Below are 20,330 nucleotides of genomic sequence, written 5' to 3'. Positions count from 1 at the left end.
AATACAAAAAAGGCAGCCCCAAAGATATTCAAAGAGAAATATAAGCAAAGGCATCCAGACACGGAAATTTTCACAATAAAAAAATAATACAACAAAGAGGGAGTGTAGAAAAGATTAGTAAAGTAGAAGTAAAAAAAAATAAAAGTTGAAGTTATGGAGTGCCTGCGAAATGAAGGATTTGGTGTAGAAGGTCTAACACAGGTTACATCACAGCATGATGGAATGAGTCCCCAAAGTAAGGAGAAATAGGAAGATCAGGAGACAGCTGAAGAAGAAATATAGACATGGGAAAGAAAAAGAGATTTAATATTGTATAATATTTATGCAAAGGAGAAAACAGAACTAATCAATGCAAAAAGAGCAGCACCAAAGATATTTGAAGAGAAATACAGACAAAGAAATCTAGACATGGAAAACTTTACAATACAAAAATAAATAAGAAGACAAAGAGGAAAAATAGGAAAGGAGATTAGTAATGGAGAAGTTAAAGAAATAGAAACTGAGGTTATGGAGTACCTGCGAAGTGAAGGATTTAGTGTAGAAAATCTAACTCAGAAAGTACCACAGCAGGATAAAGCAATGGATATACAAATGAATGAGAAACCAGTGGAAAGCGAAGCAACTGGTCAGTTGCCATATGAAGATATTTTGGAGCCTTCCACAGGAAACCAGTAGAAACATTCACTTGAAGCTGGACAGCAAGGGAAGGAACAGGAAACTGTGACAACTCTGATACAGTCAATGTTGAGGAGTGATAGGCTAGTGAGTTCCCATATGACAGACGGATGACACAGAATGAAATTAAAGAGAATGTGCCACAGGAAGATGCTATAAAACTTTCTATAGAATGCCCACATAAAAATGGAGAAAAAAATGTGCTCTCAATTTAGAAGAAATTGAGCAAAGAGAAGAGTTGCTTGATTTAATAGACATAGACAGACATATTAAGATCAATGAATGAAATAGACTGCAGAAGGTCAATAAAACCCAGTCAGAAGTTTGATAAAACAAATGAACACAGTAATTAGGACTGTGCATAGAGATCCATGCAATATAACAGAACTAAACAGGATATATTACTGTGCAGCTAAATTAAAAACAGATAAAATTCTACCACAAGAACACAGGGTAGTAAGGGAAAGGAAGGGGAGAAATTGAATGCCATAATGGTAGTATTGAATATAGAAAACTACAAAGCAATTAAGACAAGAAGTGTCACTATTAGAAGAGGGAACAGATCAACAAAAATACCCAGAAAGATAGATGTGATAAAAGCAATGCACAGTTTTATAACAGATCAAGATTATTTGTGCACTATCGCAAATAATAAACTAAAAATATCAGCACAGGCAGAAAAACTTAGAAGATACACAAGTAAATATAAAGCAAAAGTACAAAATAAGCAATTTATTGATGACCTGAAAAGTTTTATAGAGAACTGGAAAACAAGGTAAAAGGAATCGAAAGACCACCAAAAAAAGCAGAAATAGATACATTTTGGAGAAGTATTTATGAAGATCCTGTGGAACATAACAAAGATGCTAAATGGATAGAAGTAAAAGAAAGACTAAGAAGTTTATAAGTACAGGTTATGAAATGGGATGAAGTAACAGCCATAGAGATTGAAACAAAGTAAAGAAAAGCCTCCAATTGGAACCCCCCAGGCCCAGATGCAGTACCTAACTTCTGGTTAAAAGTATTAACATCTTTGCATGAAGATTTAGCCATAAGTAAGAACTATTTATATGCACACCATGAACAGACACCATCCTGGCTAACAACAGGAAAAACAATGCTCCTACTTAAGAGTGAAGCTGCAAGCTACCCTAAAAATTATTGACCGATAACCTAACCCCCGATGATGTATAAACTATACACTGGAATTGATGCCAACAGAGTTTACAGTCATTTAGAAGAAAACTCAATTATGGAAATAGAACAAAAGGGCAATAAAAGAAAGTCATATGGAACAAAGGATCATTTGTTGTTAAAGTCAAACTGTAAAAAGGGGATGAATCTAAGTATGGCATGGACTGACTACAGAGAAGCATTTGACAGTATCCCACATTTATGGATAAAAGAGTGCTTAAAAGATGCACTGTACACTAAGTACATCACAGTGGCCATGAAACAGTGGCAAGCCACTTTGCAGTTAAGCCATGATAAAGAGCAAATTATTATTCAGGGATAAAAATTCAAAGGGGGATATTCCAGGGTGACTCTGTCACTGCTGCTCTTTTGCATTACCCTTAACCCATTCAGCTGTTTGCCTAACAAATTACGTCATGGCTATAATTTGGTTCTCAGAAAGCAACAAAGTGTAACGACTTCTCTTCTTCTCTTTCTTGATGATTTAAAACTGTATAGCTCATCAGATGAGGACCTGAAAGCACAAGGCTTTTCTTTACTTTGTTTCAATCTCTCTGGCTGTTACTTCATCCCATTTCATAAAACTGAATCTCTTCAAGAAGAATCTCGATAAGTGGATGGGGGATCGTAGATTTGTCCCAGGGATTACTCCCGTGTCACTATTAGACAGAGGCACAGTAAACTAAACCTTAAAAAGGGCACAGTATACTCAAATCAAGGGGTGGCGTAAGCCATACAGAATCGGGCTAGGCTTATAATTGCCCCAGGGCAGATAGCCTAGTATGAACCTATGAACCTATGAACAACAGCAAGTAGTCAAAACTTTTTCGGATGATATAAGAATGTCATTTGGTCTTGATAAATGTGCAAAAGCAACCTTTAAAGCAGGAAAGCCGCAGCACCAAGAAAACATGAGTTTGGGACAAGAATGTGATATAAAAGAACTTGAGCAAGAAGGAGTGTATAAATATTTGGGAACTGATGAAGGATCAACAATAAGACATAAACAAATGTGAATAAAACTTAGTAAGGAATATTTTAGAAGACTTAAGTTAATCCTGAAAACGGCATTGATATCTAGGAACAAACTTCAAGCTATAAACCAATTTGTTCTTCCTGTCCTAACTTACAGTCTTGGAGTGATTGACTGGCCCCAAAAGGTGTTGGATAGATTAGACAGGAAAACAAGAAGGATGCTTCATGCTCATCAAATGATTTAGAAAAATTAGTGCATACCAAGATGATATATTCCTCATTGCAAAGGAGTTATGGGCCTCCTTGAAATTGATTACATATCTGCTGACCTCACAAGACCCAAACATAGTGAAAGTTTTGAAACATGAGGAGAATAAATCTAAGATGACTTCCCTTCTTAGTCTAGCAGAAGCATATCAGTGTCAAGCAGGAATGGAAATCAAACCAGAAGTAGATAAAAATCAGGCAGCAACTAACTAAATGTGCCAAAAAACAACAGAAAGAATATAAGGGAAAGGATCAGATGAGAAGGTAAGAAATGTGGAAAATACATAAATATAGTTGCAAGTATAGAAAACTCGTGTAAGAACCTCATGTTGATCAGGATCGAACACAGGAATTGTTAAGGAGAGCTAAATTCAAACCAAAAGATAAAAGGTTAATACTGACGGCCCAAGATAGTGGGCTACATACACACTGGTTTACAAGTCCATTGAATATGTGGGAGAAACAGACAAATGTAGGTTTTGTAAAACAGAATTAGAAACAATTGCACACCTTGTTGCTGGTTGTGACATAATAATGGCAGAATGAGTGTATACTGAAAGGTATAATAATGTGGCAAGACTGTTGCACTGGGGATTGTACAAACATTATAATACTGAAGTAGCAGAAAAACACTGGAATCATGAGCCACAAAGCATCATAGAAAATGATGAAGTTTATATCACATGGGATCACCTATTACCAACAGTTCAAAAGACAGATGTGAGAAAACCAGATATAGTGGTCCATGAAAAGAAGACAAAAGTAGCATTGATCATTGAAATCACTACACTCAGTGACTACGATGTCTTGTGTACAGAGAGACACAAAGTTATAAAATATCAGGATTTGTAGACAGAAATGAGAGCAATGTGGAAGAAAGATATCCAGATAGTTTCAATAGTAGTAGGAGCAATGGGTCTTATGAAAAAGAATCTACAATTGTATTTAGATATGTTACCAATACATGTAACCCCATATGAATTCCAGAAGGAGTCATTACTGGGCACACTGTGGGTGCTGCAAAGAGCACTTCTGGCTGACATCAAAGACTGAAACAATACTAATTTCATGAACTTTAATCATACTTTGACTTAGGAATGGGGTCCATTCCTGTCATGGTATTAGAAACCCAAAAGACTTGGAGAAATTAAAAAATACAGACAATTAAAGAGTCTTAATTTGGCATAAAGAGCTAAGAGCTGTGTGAAAACTGTATTGTTTATTTAAGAATGTTTACTGCAATGACCAAGAGCAAGCTGTATCTGGATTTGTACCTGGAACAAGTGGTTAGAGGAGCCGAGTGCAATGCAAACAGACCCTAGTGGGGCTAATTGTGGAGGAGACTGTGGTTCATTTATTGGGTCTTCAAGCTGGGAAGGAATATGTTTTGTTTACTAGTAGATAATCTAGCCTAAAATGTGACCTCCATGTACATAGCATGTAGGCAGAGTTGTTGAATACTCCAGGACAGATAAACCTCTCAGCTCTGAGTGGCTATTTTTTATGCTGGTGACAGCATCGCATGCAGCTGAAGACTGCCAAAAATGCATGTCATAATGTGCCATGCCAGGCCAAAAGAAAAAATAGTATTCATTACCATATACAGAGGCCAAATGATGGCATGTAAGACAAGATTTGATGACGGTCTGAAGCTAGTATCAGATGTGTTGTATAGTACAACAGAATATGGCTAGTGCAGATTTGAGTGGTCAAATACTCAGACACTGTGAGTTTGTCCAAAGGACAAGTGATACAGAAAGGTTGTTTTCCATCTAATAGATATAGGAGTGTCCAACTCCATTCTGACTTAAACAAAATGTTTCATGCAGCCACTAACAGTTGATAGTTAATCTCATACAGCAGATTCAAATGAAGTGATGATAAAATCAGCAAGAAGAGAAGAGTATATTGCTGGAGCTGAATTCATCCTCAAGTCTTGGTGAGAATTTTCATAAGGTGGAACCTGTTTTTACAAAATCTCACCAAGATGACACTAATATATAGACTGAATTTTATATAGTGTATATCATGGCAAAAGTCTTTCGGCTTTCCCGGTTTGGGGTCGCCACAATGGAACTCCGGTCTGCTAATGATTGGCAGTGGATTTTTATGGTGCTGAGTTACCAGCCCGACACTCAACCTTCAAAGAAGGCACACCCATTCATGCACGCACCTAGCTGCATGTCTTTAAACATCACTCAACCGCGGGGAGGACATGCAGACTCCACACAGAAGGTACTCCAGCCGAGAATCGAACCGGAGAACCTCTTGCTATGAGGCGACAATGCTAACCACTGCACCACCACGGCTGAAAAAGTAGGTTAAAAAATAAAAAAGAATGCTGGGCACACAAGTCCTAGGATAAAAAAAGTACTCAATCCTGGTAGGTGCACTGGTGCCAGGACTGGAAAACAAATGACAGTGTGGAATCTTTAAAATATGGAAACATTCCTACAATGGGGTTAGGCCAGATTCAGGAGGAGGTTGGCACCCCTGTTGTAGAAGGAAGTAGCAGTCCACTAAAAACACAAAAACTGACTGGCCAAAAAAGTGCCAGAAAGATGAGAGTGGACTTTTGAAGATGAGAAAGAAATGACCTATTGTTACTATTATGCAAGAAGCCCAGAATTTCCAGATAGAAGATATTCAAAAAGATTAAGACAGAAAGCAGTGTCACTGTTAGAAGAGTACAAAAGAGGCAACAGATCGACAAAAATACTTAAAAAGATAGATGTGACAAAACAACGCATGATGTCAGAACAGTCCAGGATCTATTGTACACTGCTTTAAATAATAAAGATATCAACACAGGCAGAACAACTTAAAAGATATGCAGATAAATGTAAAGGAAAAGTACTAAATCTGCAATTCATTGATTACCCCAAAAAGTTTTACAGAGAATTTTGAAACAAGGAAAAATGAATAAGAATACCACCACAAAAAGAAACAATGGAGAAATATCTATGAAGACACTAAAGAACATAGCAAAGATGCTGAAGGACAGAAGAAGTAAAAGAAACATAACTTTAAATGGACAGGATATAAAATGGTATGAACTAATGGCTAGAAAAATTTAAACAAAATTAAGAACAGCTCTTAACTGGAAAACCCTAGGCCCAGATGCAGTACATAACTTCTGGCTAAAAGTACTAACATCTTTACATGAAGATTTAGCCCTGAGTAAGAACTATTTATATGCACATCTGAAACAGAGCCAACCTGGTTAACAACAGGAAAATGATACTCCTCCTCAAGAGTGAACCTACAAGCTATCCTAAAACCTACAGACCAATAACTTGCCTTCCAACGATGTATAAACTATATACTGGAATTGATGCCAGCAGAGTTTGCAGTCATTTAGAAGAAAACTCAGCCAAGACAATAGAACAAAAAACGTAATAAAAATGAAAGTCATGTGGAACAAATGATCATTTGTTGTTAAAGTCATAATGAAGAATTGTAAAAATGGGAAGAATCTAAGCATGGCATGGATAGACTACAAAAAAAGCATTTGATAGCATCCCACATTCATGGATAAAGGAGTGCTTATGGATGCATGATATACCCTACATTGATCAATTACATTACAGTGACCATGAAACAGTGGCAAACCACTTTGCAGCTAAGCCACGATAAAGGGCAAATTATTATCCCAGGGATAAAAATTCAAAGGGTGATATTTCAGGGGAAACTCTTTTTCACCGCTGCTCTTTTGTCTTGCCCTTAACCCGTTTAGCTTTTTATTTAACATTTTAGGTCATGGTTACAATTTGGCTCCCATGGAACAACGAAGTGTAAAGACTTCTCATCTTCTTTTTCTGGATGATTTAAAACTATATAGTTCATCAGATGAACTAAAAGCACAACTGCAAGGGGTCAAAACTTTCTCAGATGATATAAGAATGTCATTTGGTCTTGTTAAATTTGTAAAATCAACCTTTAAAGCAGGAAAGCTGCAGCACCAATAAAATATCAGTCTGGGACAGGAATGTAATATAAAGGAACTTGAGCAGGAGGGAGTGTATAAATATTTAGGAACTGATGAAGGATCGACAATAAAACATGAACAAATTGATAAATTCTTAGTAAGGAATATTTTAGAAGACTAAAATGAATACTGAAAACAGCCCTGACATCTAGGAACAAGGTCCAAGCTAAAAAAACAATTTGCTCTAGTTGTTCTAACTTACAGTTTTGGGTTGACTGAATGGCCACAAAAGGTATTAAATCAGTTGGACAGGAAACAAAAAAATGCTTCATATTTATCAAATGATTTATAAAAATCAGTGCATACCAAGATTATATATTCCCTGTTTTGAAGGAGGTATGGACTTCCTCAAAATTGATTATATGTATAGATCTGCAATTATAGGGCTGCATACATATCTGCTGACCTTACAAGATCCATACATAATGAAGGTTTTAAAACATGAGGAGAACAAGTCTAAGATGACTTCCCTGCTTGGTTTAGCAAAAGCATATCGGTGTCAAGCAGGAATGGAAATCAAACCAGAAGTAGACAAAAGTCAGGCAGCAACTGAATGTGCCAAAAAAAGAAAAGCTCCAGAAGCAATTGCTAACATACTATACATAAAATATTTACATAAGCATTGTGGTTTACTCATACAGTTATAAAATATAGATATAAGATGAAGGATCAGATGGAAAGGCAAGAAATGTGGAAAAGGCATAAATATAGTTACGAGTGCAGAAAACTCCTGAAACAACTTCATGTTGATCAGGATCTGATACAGGAATAGTTAAGGAGAGGTGAATTTAAACTAAAAGATCAAACACAAGTTGAACACAACCAGTAATCCACAAAACAGCTGGTACGATCCCCTTGACCCGAGATAGAGAGCCACTAGTTACTTTTTTAAAACACGAGTTTATTCCAAAGTACGTCCAGTACACAAAACAAATAAGAACAGATTAAGCGCTTTCATCTGGTAACGCCAGATTTCATCAGAACCCTTATTCATTTCAACAACATTGTTTATAAAGCACTTTTGGCGCCAATCTAATTAGCTAACCACATTCAATTATCATAAAAATTATATAAAATTACTTTGAAAAATATTTTATAAAATATTTGTAACAACATAATTTATAAACAAATATGACAAAAGTTTAGAAAAAAAGAATGAATATTTAACATCTATATTAAATGACATAAATATCCCATACTAAAAGTATACCTTACTAATAAATATATGCATAAATCTATACATAAATCTAAACTAATTATGTAGCACTAAGTCACATATTTTACACATAAAACTTACAATGTATATACTTGACAGATACATGCATTCCTATAGTGTACTAGGTACTAACAATACCCAAAAGGTAATGTATAAGTTAATAACATTAAATATATAATGAAAAAAGAGCATTTTCTAGCTGTAAATACATCCTATTGCAGAGCTAAAAAAGGCTTTAAACTAATATGGTCATTAATACCAGGGGGTGTGGTTGCATCCAAACATATCTGCCATTTACTTTCAACCCATGCAAGATATGTTTTCCAATTGCCTCCCTTATCCCCCATCTCAACCTGGTCAATTATAGCAAATATAAAAGTGTGGTCTTGACCCTTTTCTATAATGTGTTTACTCAATGCATTCTTAGGGTCAGCTCGTTTAATTCTATATAGGTGCTCATAACTCCGTGTCTTAAATTTCCTCTCGGTTTTCCCTATATAGTAAGCGGGACACTTTGTACACGTAGCTATATATACTATACGTTGTGTGTTGCAATTCCCTTTTCTACTGATTACCAAGGATCTAGTAATATTTTTGATCCTTATTTTAGAATTTATATTTATGTTCTTACATTGGTTGCACATACCACAACATGATGTTCCTTTCTTTCCTATGGTTTCTTTGTTTCTTTTGCTTTTTTCCAATATTCTCTTCAAATTACTGCCTGTTTTGTATACAGTGTTAAGTTGCTTTCCTACTATGTGTCCTATGGATATGGATGAAGACAACAACTCCCAATATTTCTTCAATATTTCGATCACCACATTAGTGTAAAGGTTAAACCTCAATACACACACTTTTTTCTCATTATCAAAATTAGTTTTAGGTTTAGGTTTACAGATAATGTTCTTTCCCAACAGTGGAACATATTTATGTCCCCATTGTGTCTTAACAAAAGTTGTTACATTTTCCAACATAGCTTTAGGATAACCTCTATCCAAAAATAAGTTAAATAATGTTTCTAGCCCACTTGTCATACTTTCTTTAGTGGATGACATCCTAGCTACTCGAATGCTCTGTCCCTTCACCACATTGCGAAAAATGTGGGGAGGGTGGCAACTACTATAGTGTATATAATCGTTGGAAAATGTGGGTTTTCTATATATTTGAGAAGCAAAACCATTCCCTGTATTGCTTATCAAGGTATCCAAATATGCTATTTCAAGTTTATTATGTTGGTAAGTGAATCTCAAAAAGTCAGTGGTGTTATTGAGATAGTCTATAAAGGATGATATTTCATTTAATGGTCCAGTCCAAATAAAGAACATATCGTCCAAAAACCTGGTATACATTTTAATGTATTTGTAATATTCACTAGGGAATATAAAATTGTTCTCCCACTCAAGCATGACTAAATTTGCGAAAATGGGGGCGCAAGATGCCCCCATTGCTACCCCACGAGTTTGACGATAATATTCGCCTGCGTGAAATATATAATTGTGCTCAAGGACTAGGCCCATCATGTCCATAATCAAGTTAATTCTGTCCCAGCTAAGCCCTGAATATTTAATTAGGCTGTTGTAAAATAATTCCAGACCTTTATTCGCAGGGATACTAGAAAATAAATCCTGTACATCTACTGTTATAAAAGTGAGATTCTCATCCCATACTTCCATGGTGAGCTTACCCAAAAAGTCCCATGAGTCCTTTACTATGTGACTTACTTTAGAATATACAGGTTTGATCCAGTGGTCAATAGTAACTCCAATTTTGAAAGTTTTAGATTTAGATCCTGATATGATATGCCTGAAGGGGGGCTTTTCTAAATTTTTATGAATTTTGGGTATTCCTATAATGTGTGCCAATATAGGATGATCAGTTCTTAAATATTCATAAAGTTCACTGGTAATTCTGTTGTCAAGTAAGTATTCTTCAAGTATCAGATCGATACATCTATGTCCAATATTAATTTGATTTAGGGACATCTCTTCGTAATTACCTGTTTCGTATAGGATATTGTGTATATCACTAAGATATAAGTTTCGATCGTATATCACTATACCTCCCCTTTGTCAGGCTTCATTATTCTAATCTCTTCATTAAATAACAGTTCTTCCATACATTTTCTTTCTCCAATATCTAAGTTGTCATAAAAGTTAGTGGTTCCTATAGTATTGCACTTTATATCCCTATATAAAGTGTATATGTCTTTACACACCATCCTTTCATATAGGGCTACCTGTGTATTCATAACTGGTATATATGTACTTTTCTTAACCAATTTAGGTTTATTAATATTAGTACTAGACTTATTGTTATCATCATGAAATTGTATAGCTAAGTTCAATCTTCTGCAAAATAATTTAATTTCTTTTATAACATCAAACAGGTTAAAGTGTACTGTGGGAATATATTTCATTCCTTTACTAAACAGGGTTATTAATTCGTCAGTCACTGGTGTTTCTGTGTAATTATATACTTTAAAACCCTCGAAACAATGTATTCTAGGTACCTTTTCAGTACCCACAGTATTTATAGTTTCGACTGTCACCTCTCCTGCTTGTGTACTAATTATGCCAGTTCCTGTGGAGGTAGTTATAGATGTATGAAAAAGAGAGTGGTCATTTAAGATAGGAATGGTAGTTTTTACAGTCTGACCTTCTAATTTCTCATCTGATGTCTCTTGGGTGCTGGGAAGTATCTCCCCCCTTGAAAATTCTCCTCATCATTGTATCTAGATTGTTTCCTTTTGCCCTTAGTATGCACTAACTCAAAATCAGTCTCATTATCCAGATGATAACGTGGCCAAATATACGCTCTACCATTCCTATACAATTCTAAATCCCTTTCAATTTTGTGCATTTTTCTATTATAAATATTTTTTACTTTATTTTTAGCATTCTTAAACTGGTTTGAATATAAATCATACCATACTGGAAATTTATCATCATGTATAATAGACTCATTAAGCTCTTCCACCTCATGTAACAAAACATTCATTTTCTCCTCATTACACTTAATTAATTGTTTCATATACATGTAGCCAAACTCATCGAACATTTTGTTAAATGCTTGTTCGATTTTTGGGTTATATCTTATGCCCAATGGTAGTTTAAAGAACCTAAGTCCCTTAGGAACAACTTGTAAAAGTAAACACTTTTCCAAATAAGCATTGTCGATTCTTACGCTCCTCAATTGAATCAACTTTTTACCTAAGGAAAAAATTCTAGATTTAACATCATCATTCATAGCAGGGAAATGTTCCCTCCCATTAAATTTATAATTAGGTTCCATTGTTGTCCTCCCCACAAAATCGTATTCCTCAGCCAAAAAATCATTTAATACATTGGTTACACTCAGATCTTGTATGTGACAGTCTTTTGGTTTAACATGACACATTTTTGGACTAGAAAATTGTTCATTAATGACAGTACCTTTTCGTGTGGTTTTCGCTTTGCTAGCGACCACAGAATATGTTTTAATTTCCTCACGCTGTTGTTTTGGACGTGCCCCCATCCTTGCATTCTCTTTATTGGTATGGAAGAGGCTAAAATCAAAAGTAAAATCTGCATCCAACGAAACGTTTGTGTTGGTCTCTCTTATGTCCAAATTCAACTGGTTGTGCGGTAAAACATCACCACCCTGTCCATTTGGTATCACGCTCACATCGCTGTTAGTTTCAACTTCCACAGGCTCCGCCTGTAGTGCTGGAAAGTTTGGTTTTACTGCTTGTTTGGAGGTTTCTCCGCCATTCGCTACTGCTTCAGTTAATTTGTTCACTAAATCTAAGAGCTTGTTGACGTCGCTCTGAAGCGACGTCACTTCGGAACGAAGTGTGCTGTATTCCTCTCTACTCAATGGAGTCACCGGTGGATCCGTATCTGCCATCATACAACTAGTAAATCAAACACAAGTTGAACACAACCAGTAATCCACAAAACAGCTGGTACGATCCCCTTGACCCGAGATAGAGAGCCACTAGTTACTTTTTTAAAACACGAGTTTATTCCAAAGTACGTCCAGTACACAAAACAAATAAGAACAGATTAAGCGCTTTCATCTGGTAACGCCAGATTTCATCAGAACCCTTATTCATTTCAACAACATTGTTTATAAAGCACTTTTGGCGCCAATCTAATTAGCTAACCACATTCAATTATCATAAAAATTATATAAAATTACTTTGAAAAATATTTTAAAAAATATTTGTAACAACATAATTTATAAACAAATATGACAAAAGTTTAGAAAAAAAGAATGAATATTTAACATCTATATTAAATGACATAAATATCCCATACTAAAAAGTATACCTTACTAATAAATATATGCATAAATCTATACATAAATCTAAACTAATTATGTAGCACTAAGTCACATATTTTACACATAAAACTTACAATGTATATACTTGACAGATACATGCATTCCTATAGTGTACTAGGTACTAACAATACCCAAAAGGTAATGTATAAGTTAATAACATTAAATATATAATGAAAAAAGAGCATTTTCTAGCTGTAAATACATCCTATTGCAGAGCTAAAAAAGGCTTTAAACTAATATGGTCATTAATACCAGGGGGTGTGGTTGCATCCAAACATATCTGCCATTTACTTTCAACCCATGCAAGATATGTTTTCCAATTGCCTCCCTTATCCCCATCTCAACCTGGTCAATTATAGCAAATATAAAAGTGTGGTCTTGACCCTTTTCTATAATGTGTTTACTCAATGCATTCTTAGGGTCAGCTCGCTTAATTCTATATAGGTGCTCATAACTCCGTGTCTTAAATTTCCTCTCGGTTTTCCTATATAGTAAGCGGGACACTTTGTACACGTAGCTATATATACTATGCTGTGTGTTGCAATTCCCTTTTCTACTGATTACCAAGGATCTAGTAATATTTTTGATCCTTATTTTAGAATTTATATTTATGTTCTTACATTGGTTGCACATACCACAACGTGATGTTCCTTTCTTTCCTATGGTTTCTTTGTTTCTTTGCTTTTTCCAATATTCTCTTCAAATTACTGCCTGTTTTGTATACAGTGTTAAGTTGCTTTCCTACTATGTGTCCTATGGATATGGATGAAGACAACAACTCCCAATATTTCTTCAATATTTCGATCACCACATTAGTGTAAAGGTTAAACCTCAATACACACACTTTTTTCTCATTATCAAAATTAGTTTTAGGTTTAGGTTTACAGATAATGTTCTTTCCCAACAGTGGAACATATTTATGTCCCCATTGTGTCTTAACAAAAGTTGTTACATTTTCCAACATAGCTTTAGGATAACCTCTATCCAAAAATAAGTTAAATAATGTTTCTAGCCCACTTGTCATACTTTCTTTAGTGGATGACATCCTAGCTACTCGAATGCTCTGTCCCTTCACCACATTGCGAAAAATGTGGGGAGGGTGGCAACTACTATAGTGTATATAATCGTTGGAAAATGTGGGTTTTCTATATATTTGAGAAGCAAAACCATTCCCTGTATTGCTTATCAAGGTATCCAAATATGCTATTTCAAGTTTATTATGTTGGTAAGTGAATCTCAAAAAGTCAGTGGTGTTATTGAGATAGTCTATAAAGGATGATATTTCATTTAATGGTCCAGTCCAAATAAAGAACATATCGTCCAAAAACCTGGTATACATTTTAATGTATTTGTAATATTCACTAGGGAATATAAAATTGTTCTCCCACTCAAGCATGACTAAATTTATAAAATGGGGCAAGATGCCCCATTGCTACTACGAGTTTGACGATAATATTCGCCTGCGTGAAATATATAATTGTGCTCAAGGACTAGGCCCATCATGTCCATAATCAAGTTAATTCTGTCCCAGCTAAGCCCTGAATATTTAATTAGGCTGTTGTAAAATAATTCCAGACCTTTATTCGCAGGGATACTAGAAAATAAATCCTGTACATCTACTGTTATAAAAGTGAGATTCTCATCCCATACTTCCATGGTGAGCTTACCCAAAAAGTCCCATGAGTCCTTTACTATGTGACTTACTTTAGAATATACAGGTTTGATCCAGTGGTCAATAGTAACTCCAATTTTGAAAGTTTTAGATTTAGATCCTGATATGATAGGCCTGAAGGGGGGCTTTTCTAAATTTTTATGAATTTTGGGTATTCCTATAATGTGTGCCAATATAGGATGATCAGTTCTTAAATATTCATAAAGTTCACTGGTAATTCTGTTGTCAAGTAAGTATTCTTCAAGTATCAGATCGATACGTCTATGTCCAATATTAATTTGATTTAGGGACATCTCTTCGTAATTACCTGTTTCGTATAGGATATTGTGTATATCACTAAGATATAAGTTTCGATCGTATATCACTATACCTCCCCCTTTGTCAGGCTTCATTATTCTAATCTCTTCATTAAATAACAGTTCTTCCATACATTTTCTTTCTCCAATATCTAAGTTGTCATAAAAGTTAGTGGTTCCTATAGTATTGCACTTTATATCCCTATATAAAGTGTATATGTCTTTACACACCATCCTTTCATATAGGGCTACCTGTGTATTCATAACTGGTATATATGTACTTTTCTTAACCAATTTAGGTTTATTAATATTAGTACTAGACTTATTGTTATCATCATGAAATTGTATAGCTAAGTTCAATCTTCTGCAAAATAATTTAATTTCTTTTATAACATCAAACAGGTTAAAGTGTACTGTGGGAATATATTTCATTCCTTTACTAAACAGGGTTATTAATTCGTCAGTCACTGGTGTTTCTGTGTAATTATATACTTTAAAACCCTCGAAACAATGTATTCTAGGTACCTTTTCAGTACCCACAGTATTTATAGTTTCGACTGTCACCTCTCCTGCTTGTGTACTAATTATGCCAGTTCCTGTGGAGGTAGTTATAGATGTATGAAAAAGAGAGTGGTCATTTAAGATAGGAATGGTAGTTTTTACAGTCTGACCTTCTAATTTCTCATCTGATGTCTCTTGGGTGCTGGGAAGTATCTCCCCCCTTGAAAATTCTCCTCATCATTGTATCTAGATTGTTTCCTTTTGCCCTTAGTATGCACTAACTCAAAATCAGTCTCATTATCCAGATGATAACGTGGCCAAATATACGCTCTACCATTCCTATACAATTCTAAATCCCTTTCAATTTTGTGCATTTTTCTATTATAAATATTTTTTACTTTATTTTTAGCATTCTTAAACTGGTTTGAATATAAATCATACCATACTGGAAATTTATCATCATGTATAATAGACTCATTAAGCTCTTCCACCTCATGTAACAAAACATTCATTTTCTCCTCATTACACTTAATTAATTGTTTCATATACATGTAGCCAAACTCATCGAACATTTTGTTAAATGCTTGTTCGATTTTTGGGTTATATCTTATGCCCAATGGTAGTTTAAAGAACCTAAGTCCCTTAGGAACAACTTGTAAAAGTAAACACTTTTCCAAATAAGCATTGTCGATTCTTACGCTCCTCAATTGAATCAACTTTTTACCTAAGGAAAAAATTCTAGATTTAACATCATCATTCATAGCAGGGAAATGTTCCCTCCCATTAAATTTATAATTAGGTTCCATTGTTGTCCTCCCCACAAAATCGTATTCCTCAGCCAAAAAATCATTTAATACATTGGTTACACTCAGATCTTGTATGTGACAGTCTTTTGGTTTAACATGACACATTTTTGGACTAGAAAATTGTTCATTAATGACAGTACCTTTTCGTGTGGTTTTCGCTTTGCTAGCGACCACAGAATATGTTTTAATTTCCTCACGCTGTTGTTTTGGACGTGCCCCCATCCTTGCATTCTCTTTATTGGTATGGAAGAGGCTAAAATCAAAAGTAAAATCTGCATCCAACGAAACGTTTGTGTTGGTCTCTCTTATGTCCAAATTCAACTGGTTGTCCGGTAAAACATCACCACCCTGTCCATTTGGTATCACGCTCACATCGCTGTTAGTTTCAACTTCCACAGGCTCCGCCTGTAGTGCTGGAAAGTTTGGTTTTACTGCTTGTTTGGAGGTTTCTCCGCCATTCGCTACTGCTTCAGTTAATTTGTTCACTAAATCTAAGAGCTTGTTGACGTCGCTCTGAAGCGACGTCACTTCGGAACGAAGTGTGCTGTATTCCTCTCTACTCAATGGAGTCACCGGTGGATCCGTATCTGCCATCATACAACTAGTAAATCAAACACAAGTTGAACACAACCAGTAATCCACAAAACAGCTGGTACGATCCCCTTGACCCGAGATAGAGAGCCACTAGTTACTTTTTTAAAACACGAGTTTATTCCAAAGTACGTCCAGTACACAAAACAAATAAGAACAGGTTAAGCGCTTTCATCTGGTAACACCAGATTTCATCAGAACCCTTATTCATTTCAACAACATTGTTTATAAAGCACTTTTGGCGCCAATCTAATTAGCTAACCACATTCAATTATCATAAAAATTATATAAAATTACTTTGAAAAATGTTTTAAAAAATATTTGTAACAACATAATTTATAAACAAATATGACAAAAGTTTAGAAAAAAAGAATGAATATTTAACATCTATATTGCATACTAAAAGTATACCTTACTAATAAATATATGCATAAATCTATACATAAATCTAAACTAATTATGTAGCACTAAGTATGGGATATTTATGTCATTTAATATAGATGTTAAATATTCATTCTTTTTTTCTAAACTTTTGTCATATTTGAGTGTAACCAATGTATTAAATGATTTTTTGGCTGAGGAATGCGATTTTGTGGGGAGGACAACAATGGAACCTAATTATAAATTTAATGGGAGGGAACATTTCCCTGCTATGAATGATGATGTTAAATCTAGAATTTTTTCCTTAGGTAAAAAGTTGATTCAATTGAGGAGCGTAAGAATCGACAATGCTTATTTGGAAAAGTGTTTACTTTTACAAGTTGTTCCTAAGGGACTTAGGTTCTTTAAACTACCATTGGGCATAAGATATAACCCAAAAATCGAACAAGCATTTAACAAAATGTTCGATGAGTTTGGCTACATGTATATGAAACAATTAATTAAGTGTAATGAGGAGAAAATGAATGTTTTGTTACATGAGGTGGAAGAGCTTAATGAGTCTATTATACATGATGATAAATTTCCAGTATGGTATGATTTATATTCAAACCAGTTTAAGAATGCTAAAAATAAAGTAAAAATATTTATAATAGAAAAATGCACAAAATTGAAAGGGATTTAGAATTGTATAGGAATGGTAGAGCGTATATTTGGCCACGTTATCATCTGGATAATGAGACTGATTTTGAGTTAGTGCATACTAAGGGCAAAAGGAAACAATCTAGATACAATGATGAGGAGAATTTTCAAGGGGGGAGATACTTCCCAGCACCCAAGAGACATCAGATGAGAAATTAGAAGGTCAGACTGTAAAAACTACCATTCCTATCTTAAATGACCACTCTCTTTTTCATACATCTATAACTACCTCCACAGGAACTGGCATAATTAGTACACAAGCAGGAGAGGTGACAGTCGAAACTATAAATACTGTGGGTACTGAAAAGGTACCTAGAATACATTGTTTCGAGGGTTTTAAAGTATATAATTACACAGAAACACCAGTGACTGATGAATTAATAACCCTGTTTAGTAAAGGAATGAAATATATTCCCACAGTACACTTTAACCTGTTTGATGTTATAAAAGAAATTAAATTATTTTGCAGAAGATTGAACTTAGCTATACAATTTCATGATGATAACAATAAGTCTAGTACTAATATTAATAAACCTAAATTGGTTAAGAAAAGTACATATATACCAGTTATGAATACACAGGTAGCCCTATATGAAAGGATGGTGTGTAAAGACATATACACTTTATATAGGGATATAAAGTGCAATACTATAGGAACCACTAACTTTTATGACAACTTAGATATTGGAGAAAGAAAATGTATGGAAGAACTGTTATTTAATGAAGAGATTAGAATAATGAAGCCTGACAAAGGGGAGGTATAGTGATATACGATCGAAACTTATATCTTAGTGATATACACAATATCCTATACTAAACAGGTAATTACTAAGAGATGTCCCTAAATCAAATTAATATTGGACATAGACGATCGATCTGATACTTGAAGAATACTTACTTGACAACAGAATTACCAGTGAACTTTATGAATATTTAAGAACTGATCATCCTATATTGGCACACATTATAGGAATACCCAAAATTCATAAAAATTTAGAAAAGCCCCTTCAGGCCTATCATATCAGGATCTAAATCTAAAACTTTCAAAATTGGAGTTACTATTGACCACTGGATCAAACCTGTATATTCTAAAGTAAGTCACATAGTAAAGGACTCATGGGACTTTTTGGGTAAGCTCACCATGGAAGTATGGGATGAGAATCTCACTTTTATAACAGTAGATGTACAGGATTTATTTTCTAGTATCCCTGCGAATAAAGGTCTGGAATTATTTTACAACAGCCTAATTAAATATTCAGGGCTTAGCTGGGACAGAATTAACTTGATTATGGACATGATGGGCCTAGTCCTTGAGCACAATTATATATTTCACGCAGGCTTAATATTATCACAAACTCGTGGGGTAGCAATGGGGGCATCTTGCGCCCCCATTTTCGCAAATTTAGTCATGCTTGAGTGGGAGAACAATTTTATATTCCCTAGTGAATATTACAAATACATTAAAATGTATAGCAGGTTTTTGGACGATATGTTCTTTATTTGGACTGGACCATTAAATGAAATATCATCCAACAGCTCAAATGGCTTAGGGGTAATTCATTGGATCTATGGTATACAGGTTCCTGGGTTCGAGACTTGCAATGGCTTGCAACTTTATAGACTATCTCAATAACACCACTGACTTTTTGAGATTCACTTACCAACATAATAAACTTGAAATAGCATATTTGGATACCTTGATAAGCAATACAGGGAATGGTTTTGCTTCTCAAATATATAGAAAACCCACATTTTCCAACGATTATATACACTATAGTAGTTGCCACCCTCCCCACATTTTTCGCAATATGGTGAAGGGACAGAGCATTCGAGTAGCTAGGATGTCATCCACTAAAGAAAGTATGACAAGTGGGCTAGAAACATTATTTAACTTATTTTTGGATAGAGGTTATCCTAAAGCTATGTTGGAAAATGTAACAACTTTTGTTAAGACACAATGGGGGCATAAATATGTTCCACTGTTGGGAAAGAACATTATCTGTAAACCTAAACCTAAAACTAATTTTGATAATGAGAAAAAAGTGTGTGTATTGAGGTTTAACTCTTACACTAATGTGGTGATCGAAATATTGAAGAAATATTGGGAGTTGTTGTCTTCATCCGTATCCATAGGACACATAGTAGGAAAGCAACTTAACACTGTATACAAAACAGGCAGTAATTTGAAGAGAATATTGGAACAAAGCAAAAGAAACAAAGAAACCATAGGAAAGAAAGGAACATCACGTTGTGGTATGTGCAACCAATGTAAGAACATAAATATAAATTCTAAAATAAGGATCAAAAATATTACTAGATCCTTGGTAATCAGTAGAAAAGGGAATTGCAACACACAACGTATAGTATATATAGCTACGTGTACAAAGTGTCCCGCTTACTATATAGGGAAAACCGAGAGGAAATTTAAGACACGGATTTATGAGCACCTATATAGAATTAAACGAGCTGACCCTAAGAATGCATTGAGTAAACACATTATAGAAAAGGGTCAAGACCACACTTTTATATTTGCTATAATTGACCAGGTTGAGATGGGGATAAGGGAGGCAATTGGAAAACATATCTTGCATGGGTTGAAAGTAAATGGCAGATATGTTTGGATGCAACCACACCCCCTGGTATTAATGACCATATTAGTTTAAAGCCTTTTTTAGCTCTGCAATAGGATGTATTTACAGCTAGAAAATGCTCTTTTTTCATTATATATTTAATGTTATTAACT

This window comes from Protopterus annectens, chromosome 1.part0, assembly GCF_019279795.1.
Source record: "Protopterus annectens isolate FY-2018-M chromosome 1.part0, PAN1.0, whole genome shotgun sequence".
Classification (NCBI taxonomy): Eukaryota; Metazoa; Chordata; order Ceratodontiformes; family Protopteridae; genus Protopterus; species Protopterus annectens.
This window is presented reverse-complemented; position numbering follows the sequence as displayed.